Source organism: Myxine glutinosa, chromosome 8, assembly GCF_964187855.1.
Source record: "Myxine glutinosa chromosome 8, kmMyxGlut1.1, whole genome shotgun sequence".
In the NCBI taxonomy this organism is placed as follows: domain Eukaryota; kingdom Metazoa; phylum Chordata; class Myxini; order Myxiniformes; family Myxinidae; genus Myxine; species Myxine glutinosa.
Window position 1 is genome coordinate 156,283,096 of NC_136268.1, and position 22,689 is coordinate 156,305,784.

Here is a 22,689-nt window from a genome sequence, read left to right on the forward strand (position 1 = left end):
GAGAAAAGGGGAATGAAGGAGCAAAGGTGAGCAGAGAGTCGTGATTTTGGCAGTTTCAACAGGAGAGGGTTCCAGGCAGATCTTGTGCGACCTGAAGGAATATTTGGGGGACAAAGCACAGACAGAGGTGGGGGTGCAAGGCCGGAGAGGAGTCGGTAGAGGACAGAAAGATCACCAACCTGCCTGTGGTGAGCAAATGAAAGGCCATCAGAATATCAGCCTCATCGCGGGAGATTCCAATGATTCTAAAAGCTTTGGTTTCTACAGCCCGAAGCCGAGCTAGTTGTGAGGCAGGAGCACCAGCCTAGAGGGGAGAGCAGTATTCCATCAAGCTGTGGATGAAAGCTTTCTATATGGTGAGGAGCTCAGGTGTGCCAAGGAAAGACTTCGCACGACGGAGGATGCCCAGACGGTGACTGGCTTTGAAGGCCTGTTTGGAAATATGGTTTTCCCAAGAAAGATCATGACAGATAGTGAGACCCAAAAGCTGGAGTGACAGAACTTCTTGGAGAGGATTGTTGAGAAAGTAGATGGAAGGGTTATCCAGATGGTCTTTTCTGAGAGACATAGTGAGAGTGTGAGATTTGTCAGGATTAAAAGACATGTTCCACTTGTTTGACCAGTTTGTGATTTTGTCCAGGTCTGCGGAGAGTGAGGAGGCTGCAGACTGCCGATCTGAGGGATGAGGGATGAGGTATGGAGTGGCAAAGAGATCGAGAGGATTGATGTTGTACAATTGTTACGTGGTCCTCCCGGTAACTACCTGGTCTTGGTGACCCCCGGACCGTGGGAGGACCCCGCCAGAAAGATATCTGATTTATACGCGTTCGTAATGCAATCAATAGGAAAGACACAAACAATTCAGGTCAATAAGCAACCCCACACCAAGGATCCGGATCAATTAATAATATATTCTCAATCCATCAACAACAATCAACAATCCATCAGCAATATTACTAAGATGGCCATCTCATATATTTCCCCCCTTTCCCCACTCACGACCCCTCAATAGTCACTGTCCCTCACAATGTCTCTGGGCCCTTCCAGACCAAGGTGAAGGTCGACTTCTCCGCACACGGGCGGTTAAACGGACCCCTGGCTGACGTGCTCCAAACGTGCACGTCGCATACCGGGAACAGCTGCTGCAGCGCACACCTCCTTGCAAAGCAAAGCGGGCAAAGCAAAGCACGGCTCGCAAAGCGCGCGAGGCCCAAGGTGCGACCCGTACACGCCCTCGGAGGCGTCGAGGCGAACAGTGCCGGACGCTTGGTTCCTTCCAGGAAGCCACGGCAACCTGACACGTAACAGGCAATCACCCCGCGGCCCGCGCAGGTAACTCCTCTCGCCAGTCGGGCTTTTCAAACTCAGCGTTCCCAACGCTAATCAATATCGACCCCGCTCGCGTCGGAGCTGGGCGAGGAGCAGAAGATGGCCGCTTTCTCCCGGACCTCCTCTCTTTTCTTCTCCTTCCGGTTCACTATCCCGTTTCCGGTCTCCTGTTATCCGGAGCCTCTCTAACCATTTAACCACAACAACCTTTAATAGAATAAACATTAATAAGCAAGGTCATGAATAGTAATTCACCTAAATCCAGGATCCGTAACACAATCAAAATGGATTAAATTTGCTTTGGCCTGCACAACCAGCAGAACATGCAATTTGGTGGCAAGCATTGCTGAAAATGATAGAGAACAGTGACCTTAGAGGTGTCAACAAGTGAACACACTTTTTAAATACTGCAGAGTGTTGAGGCTTGTGGAAGAGCTCGAATACAGAACAGATCAGGATGTATTAGAACGAAAAGAAAAGAGGAACAAGAAAGGGTGAGGGACACCAGCAGCAAAATTGAGGGACAAAATAGAGCAAGACTTGGAGAAGTAAGCGATGTGGGGAAAAATGATTGCAACGTGAGGTCAAAGGTGGGGGTAAACAATGGAATCTCCGAGTTAAATTCTCATCAGAACTCTCCCATGACGAAGCCGAATCTTTGGGCCGATCACTTTGTAATCACAGACAGGTGAGTGGTCTCTGTCTTCTACTGCCTCTTTTCCAGTCTTTCACCAGCTGCTCTGTCTGTGCTATGTTACACCCCAGGGATCTGTCGGGTGCAAACAGTCCTCCATCAACCCCTTTCAAGAGAAACTCCAAAAATCAAGAACCACTGCTCAACTCCACTCATTCAATCCTTTTTTTTTTTCCTGCCTGTGGAAACAACTTCCACATTCTCTTCAATCTTCCCCTCCAGGTCTTCAAGACAGCTGTTTCCCACCATCACAGATCATCCCCAATCGAAAATATATATATTTTATACCCATGTAAACCCTGCCAACTTCTAAACCCCCAAGTCCAACTCCTTCCAAGTTCCTAGTTTTGCCTTCCTGAGAGCTCGCTTCTGTACCCATCACGTCCACACAAAAGGTCAACCCATACCACTCATTCAGGCTCCCCTTCCTGAAATGTCTCAATTCAAAAAGTATTCAACCCCATTGCTATGACACTTCAAATTGAACTCAGGCACATCCAATTTCCTTTGATCATCCTTGAGCTGTCTCTAGAACTTGATTGGAGTACAAATGTGGCCAATTCAATCGATTGTACATTATTTTGAAAGAAACAGACCTTCCTATATAAAGGTCCCACAGTTGATGGTGTATGTCAGAGCAGAAACGCGACCATGAAGTCCAAGGAACTGTCCGTAGAACTCCGAGATGGAATTGTGAAGAGACATAGATCTGGGGAAGGGTATAAAACAATTTCTAGAGTGTTGAAAGTTCCCAAGAGCACAGTGAGCTCCATCATTAGGAAATGGAAAGATTTATTGAACTACTCATACTCTTCATCGAGCTGGCCATCCGACCAAACTGAGCAATCGGGCAAGGACCTTGGTCAGGGAGGTGATCAAGAACCCATTGACCACTCTGACAGAAATACAGAGTTCCTTGGCTAATATGGAAGAACCTGCCAGAAGGAGCACAGTCTCTGCAGCACTTCACAAATCTAGGCTTTAAGGGAGAGTGGCCAGACAGAAGTCACGCCTGAGAAAAGGCACATGACAGCACACCTGGTGTTTGCAAAAAGGTACGCGAAAGACTCTGAGAGCTTGAGGCAAAATATTATGTGTTCTGATGGGACGCAGGTTGAACTCTTTGGCCTGAATGCAAAGCACTGTGTCTGTCAGAAAACGAGCACAGCTCATCACCCATCTAACACCATCCCTACCATGAAGCATGGTGGTGGCAGCTTCATGCTATGGGGATGTTTTTCAGCAGCAGGGACTGGGAGACTTGTAAAGACAGAGGGAACAATGAATGGAGCCAAATACAGGCAAAACCTTGAGGAGAACCTGATTCAGAGTGCAAAAGACCTTAGATTGCGGCAAAGATTTATGTTCCAACAGGACAATGACCCTAAACATACAGCCAAAGCAACACTGGAATGGATTTAGGACAAGAACATGGAATGGTCGAGTGGCCCAGCCAAAGCCCAAACTTGAATCCCATTGAGAATCTGTGGAAAGACTTGAAGATTTCTGTTCACTGACACTTCCCATCCAACTTGACAGAGCTTGAGCAAATCTGCAAGGAAGAATGGGAGAAACTACCAAAATCCAGATGAACAAAGCTGATACAGACGTCCAAGACTCAAAGCTGGAATAGCTGCCAAAGGTGCTTCTACGAAGTATTGACTCAGGGGGTTAAATATGTAAATAAGATATTTCGGTATTTCATTTTTAATTATCTTGCAAAAAATTTCAGAAAAAACTTTTTTTCACTTTGACATTATGGGGTATTGTGTGGATCAGTCCCAAAAAAAAAAATCTAAATTTAATCAATTTTAAATCCAGGCTGTAACACAACAACATGTGTAAAAAGTCAAGGTGTGTGAATACTTTCTGAAGGCACTGCATGTATGTGGAAGGAAAAACTGCAAACCTGGAAAGAGGTGGGCTTGAGGATCGTTAATGGGGGTATAAAAGATCATGGTGGTGAATGGGGATTCAGTTCACCTGTTAAAGTGGTGAACAGCCATCGTAAAGCCCTGGAGTGATGAACGTTATTGAAATGGCTGAGGAAGTTGGTTCCACAGGCAGGAAATAGTCAGGTTCACGATGTCAATAAATTATATTTCGTTCAAAATCATGGTAGATTAGCAAACCTATACAGGTTATAGCATAAGGAAACTAAAAATCAATGTTTACATTTGGAGAGATACCTGTATGGCGGCCATTTTGGATTTTCAAAATGGCCACTGTAAAATACATATTTTGTTACATTTCTGCCTCTAATTACCCTAAAAACTTTAAAAAATATACTAAACCTATATTTTCAGGGACAAGGAATCCAATGAAAGTATCAAATTAGTGCTATGGGGAATGGTAAGACACGAATCAAAGGTTTTGAATTGCAAAATACTGTCTTTATATTCGCGATAAGTTGCATAATCAAATACATGTTATCATTTTGTACAGGCAGTTAATAACATCAAAATGTGTCACAATAATTCACATCACCAAACATACACAGGCAGTCAGCAAAATAAGATATACACATGCAGTCAGTATAACTTCACATCCACACAGGCAGTCAATGACAAAATATACACAGGCAGTCAATGGCATCAAACATACACGATTACAGAATATGCCATTTAGAGTTCGTCATCACTGTCCTGTGTGTCGTATCCGACAATATAGTCCGCATCGTTTTCACAGTCCGTTCCACACAAGCAAAGGTCGGTCAATTTGATTGGCAAATCGAATTGGTCGAATGGTTGATCGAATCGAATTCGATGAATCGAATCGAATCGAATTGATCGAATTGGTCGAATGGTCGATCGAAACGATTGGTTGAATGTTCGAATTTGTCGAATGTAATTGGTCGATTGGTCGAATTGGTCGAATTGGTCGAATCGGCAAATGTAAACATTGATTTTCAGATTTTCCATGTAATAACGTTTCCAAAAATGTATATGTTTGCTAATCTACCATGATTTTGAACGAAAAAACATAGTGAACCTGACTAAAAAGGAAAGAGGAACGAATGAATGGAGGTGAGCAGCGAGTCTGGATTTTTGCAAAAGAAGGGGGTTACTGTAAGATCGAGTGTGTTGTGGAAGTTTATTTCAATTGTAATTGGCTATTTACTAAAAAATATGAGTACAGCAAGAAATTTAAACTTTGCCGTGATACGTATAAATTTATACTTTTTCTGATATGACACAATATGTCCATATATTCTATATAATTCCTTGGGATTTACTGGTCAAAGAGCAGGTGCTTGTATGTAAACTACAACATTTGGAGTTGTATAAGGGAATGGGGTCGTGCTGTCTGCATGGATGAAGACCTCCCACCTGGACAGGGCGCCAGACGCTTTAGGCCATAAACTAACTGTACAGGCAATTTGCATTTCCACGAAGGAAAGCTGAAGACAGTACGAGTGAAGATTACAGAATCTAGCTCGTTGGAATTATATATATATAGTTCAAAACACACCTGGTCACAAGTATGCCGCACTGACCGGGTCCTCAGTCGAGGTCCTCAGCATCATCCCGTTTCGGCCCTTCAACCTCGATACGGTCAGCTAAGGTGGGCCAGCAGGGGCACATACACCTCCACATGCAGCAACTACACCTGGATGCGTACTTACCCCCACCCGCAGCCAGTGCGAACGCAGACTACAATAACAAAATCGCCTCCACTTCCAGAATCCACAGCACCAAACAAGTAAACATGGTGGAACACTCAAACACCCACCTTTATGCCCTTCACCACTCACCAACAAATCACACACACACACACACACACACACACACACACACACACACACACACACACACACACACACACACACACACACACACACACACACACACACACACACACACGAAATAAGAAATAATAATAGTAAAAAAAAAGGAAAAACCACACACAACCAACCAACCACCTACCCACCCACCCTTACCAACATGCACCACTCAAGAAAAAAAAATTTTCATGCAAAACCACACTGATTCATGACCCACTCCTGCAACACACAGCCACTCCTGCAACACACACACACAGCCACTCATGCAACACACACACACAGCCACTCATGCAACACACACAGCCACTCATGCAACACACACACACAGCCACTCATGCAACACACACACAGACACTCATGTAACACACACACAGCCACTCATGCAACACACACACAGCCACTCATGCAACACACACACAGCCACTCATGCAACACACACACACACACACACACACACACACACACACACACACACACACACACACACACCTCCATTTCTATTCCGTAACCTCAACCTACACCGTTCGACGTGCCTCCATAAACTTCCTCCATATCCAAAGTGAGCCTTTCAAAGCAACCTGGGCCACTTTGTCACACATCCTCCTTCTTTCGGAGGTGTAAATGGCGGCGGCCATTATTGGCGGTGTCCTGGCCTGCTTTCTTCCTAGGTCATGTCAGGGGGGAGGGCGTTATTAATGTTGTACTAAGGGATCCTAACCAAGTGTCTATGTGGTCTGCAGTGCCATAAGGGACAAAGGTTTGATTACCAGGTGAGACATACAAGGGGTCTACTCATTAATCCCTACACTACAGATCACTCGAATCTCCTGGTAGATTCACAGTTATACACCTTAACCGACAAAACGCCTACACATGGACTTATTACAGGTAGTGTTCCTTACCGCGACACACAAAGCATGGTAGCTACTCAGATCTATTCTGCTCTATATATCACTACCCAAATTCATAACAATATTATGACGTCACATGTCACGTGGTACGGGCGCCATCTTGGAAAAGCCAAAAAACTTTGCACCTCTATATCTCAAAAACCGCTGCACAGAAATAATTGAGTCAGGTCTCATTGCAAAGAACTCTCCATACGAAATAACATATGTGAATGATGACGTCATAGGTGCTGCCGTTATGACGTCATAATTCGACAAGTAAAAAAACTTCATCCGATCAGGATGAAATTTCTTAAGCATCTTCTCGGTATAAATTGATGGAGATAAAATTATAATGACGTCGTAGGTCACGTTTAGCCTGGTGTTGGCTTAGCGGTTAGGGTGCGGGCTTGGGATCCTAGGATCCTGGGTTCGAATCCCGGTCGATCGCTGAATTAACACCAGGGGGGTTGACTCAGCCTGTCATCCTTCCGAGGTCGGCAAATTGAGTACCAGCTTGCTGGGATGAATGATCCCGGTGTGTACCCCGGTTTAGAATAAGTACACCGTATCCCTGCGCATCGTAAGAGGCGACTAAGGGTTGGCGCCAGGAAGGGCATCCGGCCATAAAAAACATTGCCTCAAACAGGGAACCATGATTGTCATGGGGCCCGCAAGGCTAACCCCTGCGCTCTGGCGGGGAAAGTGGCCTTAAAACGATAATTCATAATTCATATTCACGTGGTTCGGCCGCCATATTGTTTTGAGTGAAACACACTAAAATCAAATTTTCTCTGCAACGACTGAACAGATTGAGGCCAAACTTTGCAGGCAGAATCGCATACACAGGATGAACAAAAAATTCAGCGAGCATGACGTCATGCGTCACATGGTTTCGGAGTTATGCCGTTTTTAAGCATAAACTTTAAAAACCTAGCTCCTCCCTCATTTTTGATCCTATAGAGGGGAGACTTCACAGATGTCTTCAGCATATCAGTTTGCTAAAATGACATTTTGGAATTTGCGATAGTTGACGTGGTTTGGCAGATATAAATAATTAAATGAAAATATTTTAAAATGTATAACTCTTGAACCGCTTCATTGATCGACGTGAAACTTTATATTATAGTAGAGGTCATGAAGTGTAACACGTGTGCAAAATTGCAAGATGATTGGACGTACAGTCTGGAAGCTAGAAGATGTTATTGCGTGAAGAAGAAGAGTCTTCTCGAGTGGACATGGAATTAATTATCACACTGCACATGACGAGCAGGCAAAGTACGGAGCGACCTCACAGTGTCATTTTGACCTCAAATAAAAGTGTGATTTCAGATTTGTCAATCACTGAGGTATATTAACACGACCAAAGCAGATTTGGCGAAATTCTGATGATTTTTGACGAAAATATAACATTTGTGTCTGCATTTCAGTAAAGTAAAGTGTGTGAAGATGGCTGGCCGTGTCAGCATTAAAATAATTGAAACGTTGCTCATTGTAAATAACTCCATATGGGGAATAGGTGTTGTTAACGATGACGTCATTGGTGCCATAATTATGACGTCATAATTCGACAGGGACAACGCTTTGTCTGATCAGTTTGAAATTTAATTGGGCATGATCTATGCAACAATTATTTTGAGAATATAAATTTATGATGTCATCATTCATGTGGTCTGGCAGCCACATGGGATCAAAAAAAAAAGAAACGTTCAAAAATATAAGAGTTGGGTCACACCAAGTTGACTGCGCAGGGTAAGTATTCTATGAATACCATCTAGTTATAATATAAATGATGTCATAATATCATCAAAGCATGTAGCAACATTTTATATATATATATATATATATATATATATATATATATATATATATATATATATATATATATATATACACACACATACATACATACATACATACATATATATATATTGTTGCGAATATGGAATTTGGCCTCCATATCCGCTTGTAAATATTCCCCTATTTCCCCAACTATCCCCAATCCCCCATTCCCTAGTCCCATTGTCTGTAAACAACAATCAGTAGAGCCGACCTTCCCCTTTTTCCCCCATTAAATGTCGTGCCCAGGTCCACCGCATCTCACGTAGACAACTTTCGGACATCTTGCTAGTTATTCTTAGTCTATGTCAGTTAAGGACTCCTTTCCATTAATTCTGACTCTTCGTTGCACCAGAATGTGATTATATGGCACCAGTAGTGAGTTTAGGACCTTTCCCATACCTCCTTCCATCTTCTTCCCCAAACAACAACTACAACTACAACTACAACTACAACTACAACAACAATTACAACAACAACGACGCTGCGCGGGGGGAGTGTGCGTCATCACACCGGCTCGGTTAGCCGCCATTGACAATGCGCGCCGGACCATGCGCTCCACGGGGTTACCACGAAGGGGCTCCTTGTCAGTCCCCCGTCAAGGGCGGAGCCGGTAACCCCCCCCCGCACGCACCCAATGAGAGGCGACGTGCCGATTCCATCTGGGGCAGAGCTAACGAGCCGAGGGCGTGTCACTCCCCGCCGGAGATACGAAGCGACTCACCGGATGTGAGGTCAGATGCGCCCCCAGCCTGGAGAGAGAAGTTGCCACGTACGAGCGCTGAATACCTCCCCGCATCTCTGGACCGGACCGAGTCGATTCTGACCTTTGAGCCCAGGTGCACCTGGAGCCATCGATCCTGCCTTTCCTAGCCATCAATCCCCGTGTGAGTCAGCCTTTTGTCCCGTTTATCTGTCGTCTGTTGGGAATAATATAAGAGTGTGTCTAAGTGCTTATCTTACTATGCTGTCCCTCTTGTAGTTGTAATCTAACCTTCCGTAACAATATAACCTCCTCCGGAGGTCTTGAGAACTGAACCCTGGTGTCGTGTCATTTGAATCCCAGCTGTGTGTCTTTTCCTTCATTGATCTAGCGTAGCGCGATTAGTCAACGTTCGGGTATAATCGGGTAACTTGTGCAGACGTGGTCATACCAAACCGCTCGGTAAATAACATCTAAGCCACGTCTGTAACAATTGGTGTCGAGGAGTGGAATTCGGACCCGGGACTAAATTTATTAGGCCCAAATTTGTAACAATTAGAATCGATTCGGAGCGCGTTTCCCGCGCGAAATTATAACGGCGAAATTTGATTTTGTTATACGGAAATAAAAACCCGAATTTTGAAAGTCGCGCTATGGCAGACCAAGACAGCTGGGGTCCGGTAGGGGAGAGTGAGGCAAGGTCGGTCCAGGACCAAATTGAGGGACGCGAGGAGAGCGAAGCAGCGAGGGTAGCAGACGCACAAAATAGCGTCGTTGTGCCCGACATTGCGGGAGCGCAAAATGGCGCCTCGCTGGTCACCGCGCCCGCGACCGTGGCAGCGCCACCGGTGGATTTGAACTTGTTTTTAATACAAATGAAGGCCCTTATGGCCCAGAATAGCGAACGGTTTGAACAAAAGATGGGGTCCAATAGCGAGAAATTGAGGGAGGACATGGGGGCCAATAGCCAACGGTTAGAACAAAGGATGGGGGCCAATAGCCAACGGTTAGAACAAAGGATGGGGTCCAATAGCGAGAAATTGAGGGAGGACATGGGGGCCCAGATCGGAGGGTTAGGGAGTAGAATAGAGGGATTAGGAAACAAATTTGAGGGACTAGACAACAAATTTGAGGGATTAGACAATAGATTAGGGGAAATACAGGAGGGGTTAATGGGGGTAGAAAACAGAATGGCCGCTCAAGAGAATCAAATGGAAGGGATGAAAAAAGGGTTAGAGGGGTTAGAAAACACCATGGAAGGCAAATTGAGGGACATGAGGGACCAAGCGGAAAGGGAAGTTAACCAAATGGGGCAGCAGATAGAGGGGGTCAGAATGGGGGTAGAAACCAAACTGGATGCTCACAGGGAGGAAATGGAGCAGATGAGGGTGGCATCTGGGCAGGAGATGCAAGTGATGGGAGAAGAGATCAGAAGAGGAGTGAGTGAGGAGGTCGGAGGAGTGCGCGAGGAGGTGAGGCACTGTAAGGAGCATATGGAGAAGGAGGTGAGAAAGGGGACTGTAAAGTTACAAGGGGGCATAGAGGACCTGACGCAGGAGGTGGAGCAGCTGACGGTGGGACAGACGGAGTTAGTGGAGCAGGTTCAAAGGAACACTGCGGTATTAGGAGGTTTAAAAGCGACACAGAGAGAACTAAAAGATGACTTGGTAGCGACGAAGAGGGAATGTCAGATGGTACGTGAGGGACTGACAACGAGGTTGGACGAGGTGATAGAGGTAATGGAGACGAAGGACCGGCAGGTGAGGACGCACATGGAAACGGTCAAGGTAGCCTTAGAGGATGAGCTTGAGGAGACGTACCGGGGAATAAAAGAGGTGAAGCAGAAATTAGAAGAAGTGGAAGAAGGGGTGAGCGAAATTAAGAAGCGACGGAGAGGGGATAAGAAAGAGATAAAAGAGGAGATAAAAGAATTGGTCCAAAGTCTGTTTGGATCGTGATGATGTGCTCATTAACCGGATGAGGGATTCGCAGGTGATGGAGGAGAAGCGAAGAGAAAGAGGACCCGGTGTAAGTGGTGACCAATATGGTCGTGCGTATGATGCGCCAGGTGATTTAAGAAGCTTGGGGGTCGAGATGGACCCGGGTGTTCGTGAGAGGCCGTTGGTGAAGTGTGCGACAGGTCTGGTGTGCGAAAAAAGAGGTGTGCGAGAAAGTCCGACTCTGGGGTGTGTGAGGAAAAAGTGCGTGCCAAGGAGTGAGGGTGCTGGCGAGAGTGAGTCGGTCGGAGCGTGTGTGCGAGGGAGCACATGGAAGCGCGGTGTGGTAAGTGTTACAGAGGGTGTAACGGGGGAGTGTGCGCGAGAAAGGTGTGTGACGGACAGGTGCATGGGGAAAGAGTGCGCTGTCAAAGGCAAGGAAGAATGCATGCCTGCATGCCTGTGGTGAGTGTTACAGAGGGTGTAACGGGAGAGTGTGCGCGAGAAAGGTGTGTGACGGACAGGTGCATGAGGAAAGAGTGCGCTGTAAAGAGTAAGGGTGAGTGCGCTGTCAAGAATGGAGGTGAGAGTAGTGAGAGTGACAAGGAGAGTGAGGTGGTTGTGACAGGTGAGCGAGGATGTACACCTGGGATGGAAGGATGCACACCTGGAATGGTAGAGCGTGAGTGGGAATGCACGCTGGAGTTGGTGGTGAGGCACGTGGTTGGGTGTGCGAATGAGAGCACCCCTGTGATTGTCACAGAGGAGGTGACAGAGGAGGGGGCGCGAAGAGGTGTGTTAGTGAGGTGTGCTACCAACGAATGTGTGCCAAAGTGTTCGGTGGTCAGGTGTGTGACCAAGGCTGTGAGTGGAATGGGTGTACCTGGGTGTGTAAGGAACGGTACAAGGAGCATGGAAACGGCTGGATGTGTGAGCAAGGAACGGGCTGCGGGGTGTAAGCGTCCAGGTGAAGCATCGACGGTAACCAGGTTAGAGGTTAGGTCGACTTTTAGCCGAAGCGGGCCCTCGGTGCGTGCCGGGCCTCGCTTTGAACGGCCGCGTCCGTGCTCCACTAGGTGGAGCGGGCAGCTGGATAGGAAGGGTCGTCATGGCGACCACGTTTTGTTGAGACGTGCCGGCAGGTCGAGATCGAGACATTGGATGGCTCCACGCCGAGGTGGTGCGTGGGATCTCGGCCCGGGTAAGCCCCCGTCCCTGCCCCGAATGCCGGACGCATCCAGCCGCCGGCACAAAACAACCAGCATCCATTGCTTGGCTTTACGAAGCCGGGCTTTGGACAGGAATTGGCGCACCGAGAGGCATTAGTGAGTAGACTGGGTGATGAGGTTAGTGTTTTGGCCCCAAAATTAGAGAAAAACAAAATTTGATGATTGGCAAGGGATTGGCAGTAGTGATTGGCAGATGATGGGTAGTGATTGGCAAATTTTTGATTTGTTGAAATTTGATGTGCAAAATTGGTAGTGAGAGACCCCCGATGTGGTGGGATGGCAAGTCCACCATCCTTCCCATGTGTGGGGGCAAAGGAGCAATAGCTTATGGGGTGTATGGCAGTGAAAACTAGCCCGGGTGGGTTAGGTTATATTGATAGGGCCCTAGAAGATGACAGTAGGTAACGTTAAGTTTAGTTAGTGACTGATACCTGTAGTGGGGACGCAGGTAGATTAGTATGGATGATAATGACGAGGGAGCGCAATAGTTTAAAGGGACGACTGGGAAGCGCAAGTTTCAGAAGGGAGTAGTTAGCTGAGATGATGCCGTGTGTGTGAAGATTGAACAGGTGAGAATTGAACAGGTGTGATTGCACAGGTGTGCAACTGGACAGGTGTGTGGAGCAGTGGATGAGTAGTGAGTGTTGTGGATCAGCGCAAATGCGCTTGGGGAGAGAAGGGTGCAGGTGGCACCAGGTGTGAGAGCACAGGTGTGCAAGTACAGGTGTGTGGAGAGAGTTGGAGTAAGTGGTACGGAGTGGTGTGCATGGTGCGAAGGTGTGGATGGGGGAAGAGTGGACCCCTTTCACGAGTACCCGGGGCGGGTAGTGTAAGTGTTAGGTAGAGGGTACAGGTAAATTGTGGTTGGATATTGGCATTTGTGGTGCGGTGGCAGAATGGTGTTGTGAATGGGTGCATTAGTGTTGTGGAAATGGCTGGGCGTGTAGCCTGTTAGTGTGTGTAGTTGGTTGGGCACTCCACCACTGTGAGGATGTCGGCCAGGTGAGGCCGCAGGTGGGCTCTGGGAGCCGGTAGTTGTGAGTGGGTGCCTGAGGATCCCGGGTGTGGATCGGGCAGCCCAGTGCCAGAGAGGGCACCGAGTGGGGAGAGCGCCAGAGGGCCTTCCCCAGGTAGTTAGGTTAGGGTAAGGAGCAGGTAAGCTCGGAGGCAACCGCAGTGGTGGAGGTGTGCAGGTGGGTAGACCCGCTGGGAGAGGTACACGCCACAGCCCAGAAATTGTGCGAGGGCACCGGGAGATGAATCGGGGGAGTGAGACCCCAAATGGAAAAGCACCACAGTTGGCCAATGGGAATTGGTTTTTAGAACCCATAGTGTAAGAGGGCCAATGGGGTGGCCGGAGAAAGACCCCGGGTAGTGTAAAGTTGTTAAAGTCATTTAGGAAATAGTTAGGATTGATGAACCTGTCGCACCATACGCAGCCACTTACCTGTGGTGATGATGATGACTCCACACCTGTGTTTTCTTTGTTTGTGTTGCAGAAATGAGAATTGCTGTGAGGATTTGTGAGACGCATCACGACGTGGATGAGACATTGGGGTGATTCCATCTCTCCCTCCCTAGGAGGGACTGATGATGAATTGGTAATGGCAAATTATGATGTTGAGTTGGAGATGGCAAATTTTGATGAAAGTTGAAAATGGAAAATTTGATTGGTTAGGAGGGAGAGAAGACGAATTTGGTTTATGGGAGGAACGGGGAAGACAGTAGGGATGTTTGTTGATTTGTAAAGTAGATGTTTATGGGTAGTGTTGTGTTTTGTGGATACAGTAAGGGGTAAGGGAGGGGCCATGTAGGTTACCTGGTGGGTGGGGGGGGGGGGGGCGTACGATAGAAACGTACCTGTCTCACCTGGTTCCCATGTGCCCCCAGTGTGCATCATCTTACATTGCGTGCACTTTTGCGCCCTTACCACCTTACTCACTTGTCTTTTCTTTTGTCTCCCACCTCCGAGGATCTGGCTTTGGGGTAGAGAGAGAGGAGAGAGGGGTGCTGGCTACGCAGTTGTGGGCCTGCACTTTCGCTGCTTGCTGCTTGGATCGATACACCATATGGACCGCAATGTTTGTGGCCACCCACCATGGACCGCAGCTCTTTTGCGGCCAAGCACCACCCGTGGATGGACCTATGGGTCAACGTGGCACCTATGCCATGCAGGTGAACCACTTTTAGTTGACACCACTGAAGGCCACAATATAGAAATGGACGCGGTTGGCGCCTTTCTTTATTTTTTGAAAGAGGCAAGAAGGCCAAGTGCACCACACGAAGGCAAGACCAGCGGCAGAACATCGGCCGGCTGCGACACCACCGGTGATTTATAGACACTTTATTGGTGCACCGGATGGTGCTCACTGTGTGATGGGGTGGTGCTTGATGCTTGGAAGGGGTGCTCTGCACATTATTAAAGGCCGTAGGCCACAGAGCACTCGTGGGTTGGTGTATCGATGCTAGCATGCGTGCTCTCTCTATGCATAACATCTGCATGTGTTCCTCCAAAAACAGGTCCTGGATCGTAGTGTAAATATCAGCGTAGTCTTGTGTAAATAATGCTCCCTACCGGCTGTATGTTTAGTTTGAGGATTCTTTCCGGATTCGGTTATCCTGTGGGTGTGTTTCTGTGAGGAGAAGGGTGCAACGTCGCAGGGGGACATATTTACTCATTTGTGAATATCTGTAAAACTGTCGCACTCAGGGTAGAGTTAATAGTAGAGGGAACTACATTGCGTGCCACACTAAAGTAGGTAAAAATTTATCGGGTCGGGACGCCCCGAGGGTAGAGAAGGGTGCAATGTTGCAAATATGGAATTTGGCCTCCATATCCGCTTGTAAATATTCCCCTATTTCCCCAATACTCCCCAACTATCCCCAATCCCCCATTCCCTAGTCCCATTGTCTGTAAACAACAATCAGTAGAGCCGACCTTCCCCTTTTTCCCCCATTAAATGTCGTGCCCAGGTCCACCGCATCTCACGTAGACAACTTTCGGACATCTTGCTAGTTATTCTTAGTCTATGTCAGTTAAGGACTCCTTTCCATTAATTCTGACTCTTCGTTGCACCAGAATGTGATTATATGGCACCAGTAGTGAGTTTAGGACCTTTCCCATACCTCCTTCCATCTTCTTCCCCAAACAACAACTACAACTACAACTACAACTACAACAACAATTACAACAACAACGACGCTGCGCGGGGGGAGTGTGCGTCATCACACCGGCTCGGTTAGCCGCCATTGACAATGCGCGCCGGACCATGCGCTCCACGGGGTTACCACGAAGGGGCTCCTTGTCAGTCCCCCGTCAAGGGCGGAGCCGGTAACCCCCCCCCGCACGCACCCAATGAGAGGCGACGTGCCGATTCCATCTGGGGCGGAGCTAACGAGCCGAGGGCGTGTCACTCCCCGCCGGAGATACGAAGCGACTCACCGGATGTGAGGTCAGATGCGCCCCCAGCCTGGAGAGAGAAGTTGCCACGTACGAGCGCTGAATACCTCCCCGCATCTCTGGACCGGACCGAGTCGATTCTGACCTTTGAGCCCAGGTGCACCTGGAGCCATCGATCCTGCCTTTCCTAGCCATCAATCCCCGTGTGAGTCAGCCTTTTGTCCCGTTTATCTGTCGTCTGTTGGGAATAATATAAGAGTGTGTCTAAGTGCTTATCTTACTATGCTGTCCCTCTTGTAGTTGTAATCTAACCTTCCGTAACAATATAACCTCCTCCGGAGGTCTTGAGAACTGAACCCTGGTGTCGTGTCATTTGAATCCCAGCTGTGTGTCTTTTCCTTCATTGATCTAGCGTAGCGCGATTAGTCAACGTTCGGGTATAATCGGGTAACTTGTGCAGACGTGGTCATACCAAACCGCTCGGTAAATAACATCTAAGCCACGTCTGTAACAATATATATATATATATATATATATATATATATATATATATATATATATATATATATATATATATATATATATATATATATATATATATATATATATATATATATACATATACATATATATACATATATATACACATACATATATATATATATATATATATATACTGTATATATATATACATACATATATATATATATATACACAAAGAATTAAGTTAAGCACCCCCCCCGTTTTTTTACAACCTCGCACATTACAAGTTTGTTGTCGTCAAAACAGTGTAATATACCCATGATATTGCTATATTTTCTGGAGAAGTGATATTATGGTCACATAAAAACATAACAATCATGCCGTTTTCAATATTTTATTCTGAATAATTTAAGGTGAAATTTTTTGGGAATTTTAGGCATATTTTCACCTCAATTTAAGTATGGAGCTATAGGTCCATCACGGACAGTGTGGATGACGTTTATGTTTTCTAACGTACAGTCATTGTTCTGAGAAGACCTCTAGCGATCTTTGCGTCAATAACGTGTGTAGGACCCACGTGATCGGATCACTGACTCAACCCTACGTCTCATAGACCCTATAAGCCGTCGTATGCGTTGCTGTGGCAGGTTGTTCCATTCCCGATGTAATGCACGTTCCAATTCATCCAGATTGGCTATTGGAGGGACCATCTTCGCAATTTGTCGTCCCAACATGTCCCAAACGTGCTCGAGGGGGTTCAACCTGCCACAGCAACGCATACGACGGCTTACAGGGTCTATGAGACGTAGGGTTGAGTCAGTGATCCGATCACGTGGGTCCTACACACGTTATTGACGCAAAGATCGCTAGAGGTCTTCTCAGAACAATGACTGTACGTTAGAAAACATAAACGTCATCCACACTGTCCGTGATGGACCTATAGCTCCATACTTAAATTGAGGTGAAAATATGCCTAAAATTCCCAAAAAATTTCACCTTAAATTATTCAGAATAAAATATTGAAAACGGCATGATTGTTATGTTTTTATGTGACCATAATATCACTTCTCCAGAAAATATAGCAATATCATGGGTATATTACACTGTTTTGACGACAACAAACTTGTAATGTGCGAGGTTGTACAAAAACGGGGGGGGGTGCTTAACTTAATTCTTTGTGTATATATATGTAATATATATAAATATAATATATAAATATACAACAACAAACAACAGGCATTTTAAAGGCCATTTTCCCTGCAAGAGTGGGGGTTGGCCTTGCGGTCCCCATGACAATAAATAAATATAAAAATATAAATATTGTGGTGCTGCGCACACACGACTCGATTGCCAGAGAGGTAGGCCACACCGCGTTGGTATAACAAAGAGTCTTTATTCAAAGCTCGTACTTCAGCACTGAGCGGGCTCGAGCTTAGAGCCCGCATATATGTCCCGAGGCCACGCCTAGTCCCCGGGCGTGACCAATCGGTCGAAAGGCGGGGCATGTGCTTTCGTTCCCCGCCTGGACGCTCGCGCCACCCACTGGTGCGCGGAATTATTGCCCCTTGTGCCCGCCACACACGCCCCCCCCCCCCCCCAGAATTCCCGTGCACCTGAAGGGTTAGTTTGCGGGGAAGCCGGATGACCCGGCCGAAACGCCCCCTGGCGGTGGGTGCAGGGCTGGGGGGTGCCGGGGGTCCGACCGCCAGGGGGTGGAATTCGACGCGGAGGCAGAGCTGCTTGCGGGGGGTGGTCCGGATCGAGGTGGGCCGACTTGAGGCGGTCCACGGAGATGCGATCCGGGGCACCGCCGATGTCGATGGTGAAGTATTTGTCCCCGGTCTCCAGCACGCGGAAGGGCCCGTCATACGGGGGCCGTAGCGGTGCCCGGTGGGCGTCGTGCCGGACGAAGACGTACTTCGCCGTGCGAAGCTCCGGGGCGACGTGGGAAGGCGGGCAACCGTGGTGTGCCGTCGGCACCGGGGCGAACCTCCGGTCGGTCTCCTGAAGGGCGGAGCGCTGCTGCGCCGCGGACCAAGGAGCCGTGGAGTCAGGGATAAATTCACCCGGTACCCGCAGTGGTTGCCCGAAGACCAGCTCCGCCGAGGACGCGCGCAGGTCGGCCTTGGGTGCCGTCCTGAGGCCCAGCAGGACCCAGGGGAGTCTGTCGACCCAGCCGCCGTCGCGGAGGCTGGCCCGGAGCGCGGCCTTCATTGAGCGATGAAAGCGCTCGCACAGGCCATTGGCCTGGGGGTGGTAGGCTGTGGTGCGGTGTAGTTTCACCCCGAGCCCTTGCGCCACCACGGCCCAGAGCTCCGAGGTGAACTGGGGGGCCGCGGTCGGACGAGATGTCCGAGGGGGCACCGAACCGGGCAACCCAAGTGGCGATGAAGGCTTGCGCCAATCAGCCGCAGACGTCGCCGCCAATGGGACGGCCTTCGGCCACCGTGTGGTGCGATCCACCATGGTGAGGAGGTGGGTGAACCCCCGCGAGGGGGGCAGAGGTCCCACCAAGTCGACGTGCACGTGGTCGAACCGACGCTCGGGCACCGCAAACGGGGCCAACGGGGCCTGGGTGTGGCGGTGGACCTTGGCACGCGAGGCACGTCCTGGCCCAGTCGCGGACGTCCTTCCGGAGGCCATGCCAGACGAACTTCTCTGCGATGAGCTTCTGGGATGCCTTCGTGCCCGGGTGGGACAGGCCGTGGATGGCGTCGAAAACTGGGTGCCGCCAGCCAGCGGGCACGATGGGGCGAGGGAGACATCGCAAAGGAGGGCCACGCCCGCGGCGTCGAACGGCACCTCGGTGACGCGGGGGCCCGTGACGGCGGTCCGCAAGGCCTGGACGCCGGGGTCGGCAGTCTGGTCCTCCGCCATCCGGGTATAGTCGACCCCGAGGTGGACCGCGTGCACGACGGACCGGGAAAGGCAATGCGCCACCGGGTTGTCTTAACCCGCCACGTGACGGATGTCCGTCGTGTACTCGGACACGGCAGAGAGGTGACGCTGCTGCCGTGCCGCCCATGGCTCGGCGACCTTGGCCATCGCGAACACAAGGGGTTTGTGGTCGACGAAAGCCGTGAACGGGCGGCCCTCCAGCAGATGGCGGAAGTGTCGGACCGCCAGGTGGAGCCCGAGCAGCTCGTGGTCAAAGGTGCTATAGCGGCGTTCGTGCGGGCGAAGCTGCCAGCTAAAAAACGCCAGCGGTTGCCAAGCACCATGCACCCACTGCTCGTGCACCGCGCCCACCGCGTAGTCAGACGCGTCGGTGGTGAGGGCGATCGGTGCATCGGGCGACGGGTGCGCCAGCATGGTGGCGTCGGCCAGGGCCAGCTTTGCGCCCGCAAACGCCGCGGCCATCGGCTCCGACCAGGCGATGTCACCTTTTCCCGGCTTGCCCTGGAGGGCCTCGTGCAAGGGGCGGAGGAGCTGGGCGCCGTGGGGCACGAAGCGATGGTAAAAATTTACCATGCCCAGGAACTACTGGAGCCCCTTGATCGTGCGGGGCCGTGGGAAATCCCTGACCGCCTCCACCTTGGCCAGTAAAGGGACGGCCCCGTGCCTGGTGATGCGGTGTCCCAATAAGTCGATGGTGGCGATGCCGAAACGGCACTTGGCGGGGTTGATGATTAGGCCATGCTGGCCCAGGCGTTCGAAAAGCGTGTGGAGGTGGAGCAGGTGCTCCTCCCGGGACGCGCTCGCGACTAGGATGTCGTCCAGGTAGACAAAGAGGAAAGGTAAGTCGCGCAAGACGCTGTCCATAAGCCGTTGGAACGCCTGGGCCGCATTCTTCAACCCGAAAGGCATTCTCAGGAACTCGAAGAGGCCGAAAGGGGTGATGACGGCCGTCTTCGGGACATCGTCCGGTTGGACGGGGACCTGGTGGTAGCCCCGGATGAGGTCCACCTTGGAAAACACGGTCGTGTTTGCCAACCGGACGGAAAAGTCCTGGATATGCGGGACCGGGTAGCGGTCGGGGGTGGTGGCATCATTGAGCCGGCGGTAGTCCCCGCACGGCCACCATCCTCCACCGGGCTTCGGCACAATGTGCAGAGAAGCCCAAGCGCTGTTGGAGCGCCGTACGATCCCCAGCCGCTCCAGCGTGGCGAACTCCGCTTTCGCCACCACGAGCTTTGTGGGTTCGAGTCGGCGTGCCCGGGCATAGACCGGCGGCCCGACCGTGGGTATATGGTGCTCCACCCCGTGTTTAACGGCCACCGCTGAGAAGGTGGGCCGCGTGAGGGCCGGGAAACTGGCGAGGAGGCAGGTAAAGTCGTCCGCTGCCGGAAGCGTGCAAACTAAACTCGCCGGGACAGAACCTTCCAGCAAGCCGCTTGGCAAGCCGCTCGGTGAGCCGCTCAGCGAACAAGCGATCGAGCTGAAGGTTTCGGCCTGGACGAGCCGTCTGCACTTCACGTCGACCAACAGCCCATTCGTGCATAGGAAGTCCGCACCGAGCAGTGCCATTGGCACGCTGGCGGTCACGAACGACCATTGAAAGCGCTGCCCTCCGAACTGCAGTGAGAGGCAACGCTTCACGAATGTGCGGATGGGTGTACCGTTGGCGGCAAGCAAAGCGGGGCCCCGGCCCGCGGTTTGCTTGTCAGACGTGGAGGCGGCGAGGACGCTTACCTGTGCTCCTGTGTCGCAAAGAAAACGGCGCCCGGACAAGGTGTCCGTGATGAACAGGAGGTTGCCGGAATGGCCGACGCTCAGGGCCGCGAATGAGCGCCGGCCCGGTCGTTTCCCGACCTGTCAAAAGAGCACGGCGGGCGACACGTTTTAGCCTTGCGGCCGAACCTGGCGTGGTAGTAGCACCAGGTTTGCGGCGGCGGCGGCCATGGAGTTGGCGGCGGCGGTAGTGGGCGGGGCGCAGCAGCGGCCACGAGGGAAGCCGGGGGCGCTGTAGCCTCTGCCCCGGGATCCACTACGGCAGCACCGTACACCGACCGCGTGTTGCAGGCCGCGAAAAACTTGTCGGCCTCTACGGCCAGGGCGCGGGGTTCCTTTATCTTGGAACCGGCCAGCGCGAGGCGTACCTGTGCGGGTAGCTGGCATAGGAAAAGCGCCCGGAATAAGAAATCCGGGGGCTGGTCACCAAGCAGCGACAGCATAAAATCCATCCGGACGGATGGTCGTGTGTCGCCGAGTTCGGGAAGGTCCAGGAGGCGGTCGGCCCGTTCGATCTCCGTGAGCCCGAACGTGGCGAGCAGGAGACGTTTGAGCGCCTCGTACTTGTTGTCGCCCGGCGGGCGCCGAAGGATGGTCACGACTCGGGCGGCAGTGCCGGGCCCGAGGGCAGCGACCACGTGGTAGTACCGGGTCTCGTCCGCCGTTATGCCTCGGAGCTGAAATTGAGCTTCGGCCTGGACGAACCAAACGTCGGCTTGTGCCTCCCAAAACTCCGAGAGTTTAACTGCGACGGCGTTGGTGGCCATGGCGCGTTCGGTGGTCAGCAACGGCTGAACCAATCGGGGTCACCAGTGTGGTGCTGCGCACACATGACTCTATTGCCAGAGAGGTCGGCCACAACGCGTTGGTATAACAAAGAGTCTTTATTCAAAGCTCGTACTTCAGCACTGAGCGGGCTCAAGCTTAGAGCCCGCATATATACACAAAGAATTAAGTTAAGCACCCCCCCCGTTTTTTTACAACCTCGCACATTACAAGTTTGTTGTCGTCAAAACAGTGTAATATACCCATGATATTGCTATATTTTCTGGAGAAGTGATATTATGGTCACATAAAAACATAACAATCATGCCGTTTTCAATATTTTATTCTGAATAATTTAAGGTGAAATTTTTTGGGAATTTTAGGCATATTTGCACCTCAATTTAAGTATGGAGCTATAGGTCCATCACGGACAGTGTGGATGACGTTTATGTTTTCTAACGTACAGTCATTGTTCTGAGAAGACCTCTAGCGATCTTTGCGTCAATAACGTGTGTAGGACCCACGTGATCGGATCACTGACTCAACCCTACGTCTCATAGACCCTGTGTATCTGCATTTCATCAATGGATAATTGCTAATGTCATACCAATCATTATTTGATCTCACATACCTTAGAATATATGCCAATGTATACATATACACAAAGAATATATATTAGGGGGTGCTTACCTTAATTCGTTGTGTAGGGGTGCTTAACTTAATTCTTTGTGTATATGTCCTGAGGCCACGCCTAGTCCCCAGGCGTGGCCGTGCTTTCGGTACATGTGCTTTCGTTCCCCGCCTGGACGCTCGCGCCACCCACTGGTGCGCGGAATTATTGCCCCTTGTGCCCGCCACAATATCAAATAAATCTATTTTCCGTTTTGCTTTGCCTATGCCACATGGCACTCAAGGTAATTATCAAATTGTAACAAATACAAAAAAAATTCACCAAAGGCAAAAAAATT

At 49.8% G+C, this 22,689-nt stretch overlaps 1 protein-coding gene across 1 annotated transcript in view; it reads right to left on the reverse strand.

Annotated features, from left to right (window-relative positions):
- The window catches only part of LOC137433049 (AP2-associated protein kinase 1), a 188,373-nt gene that overhangs the window by 130,225 nt on the left and 35,459 nt on the right, over window positions 1-22,689 (reverse strand).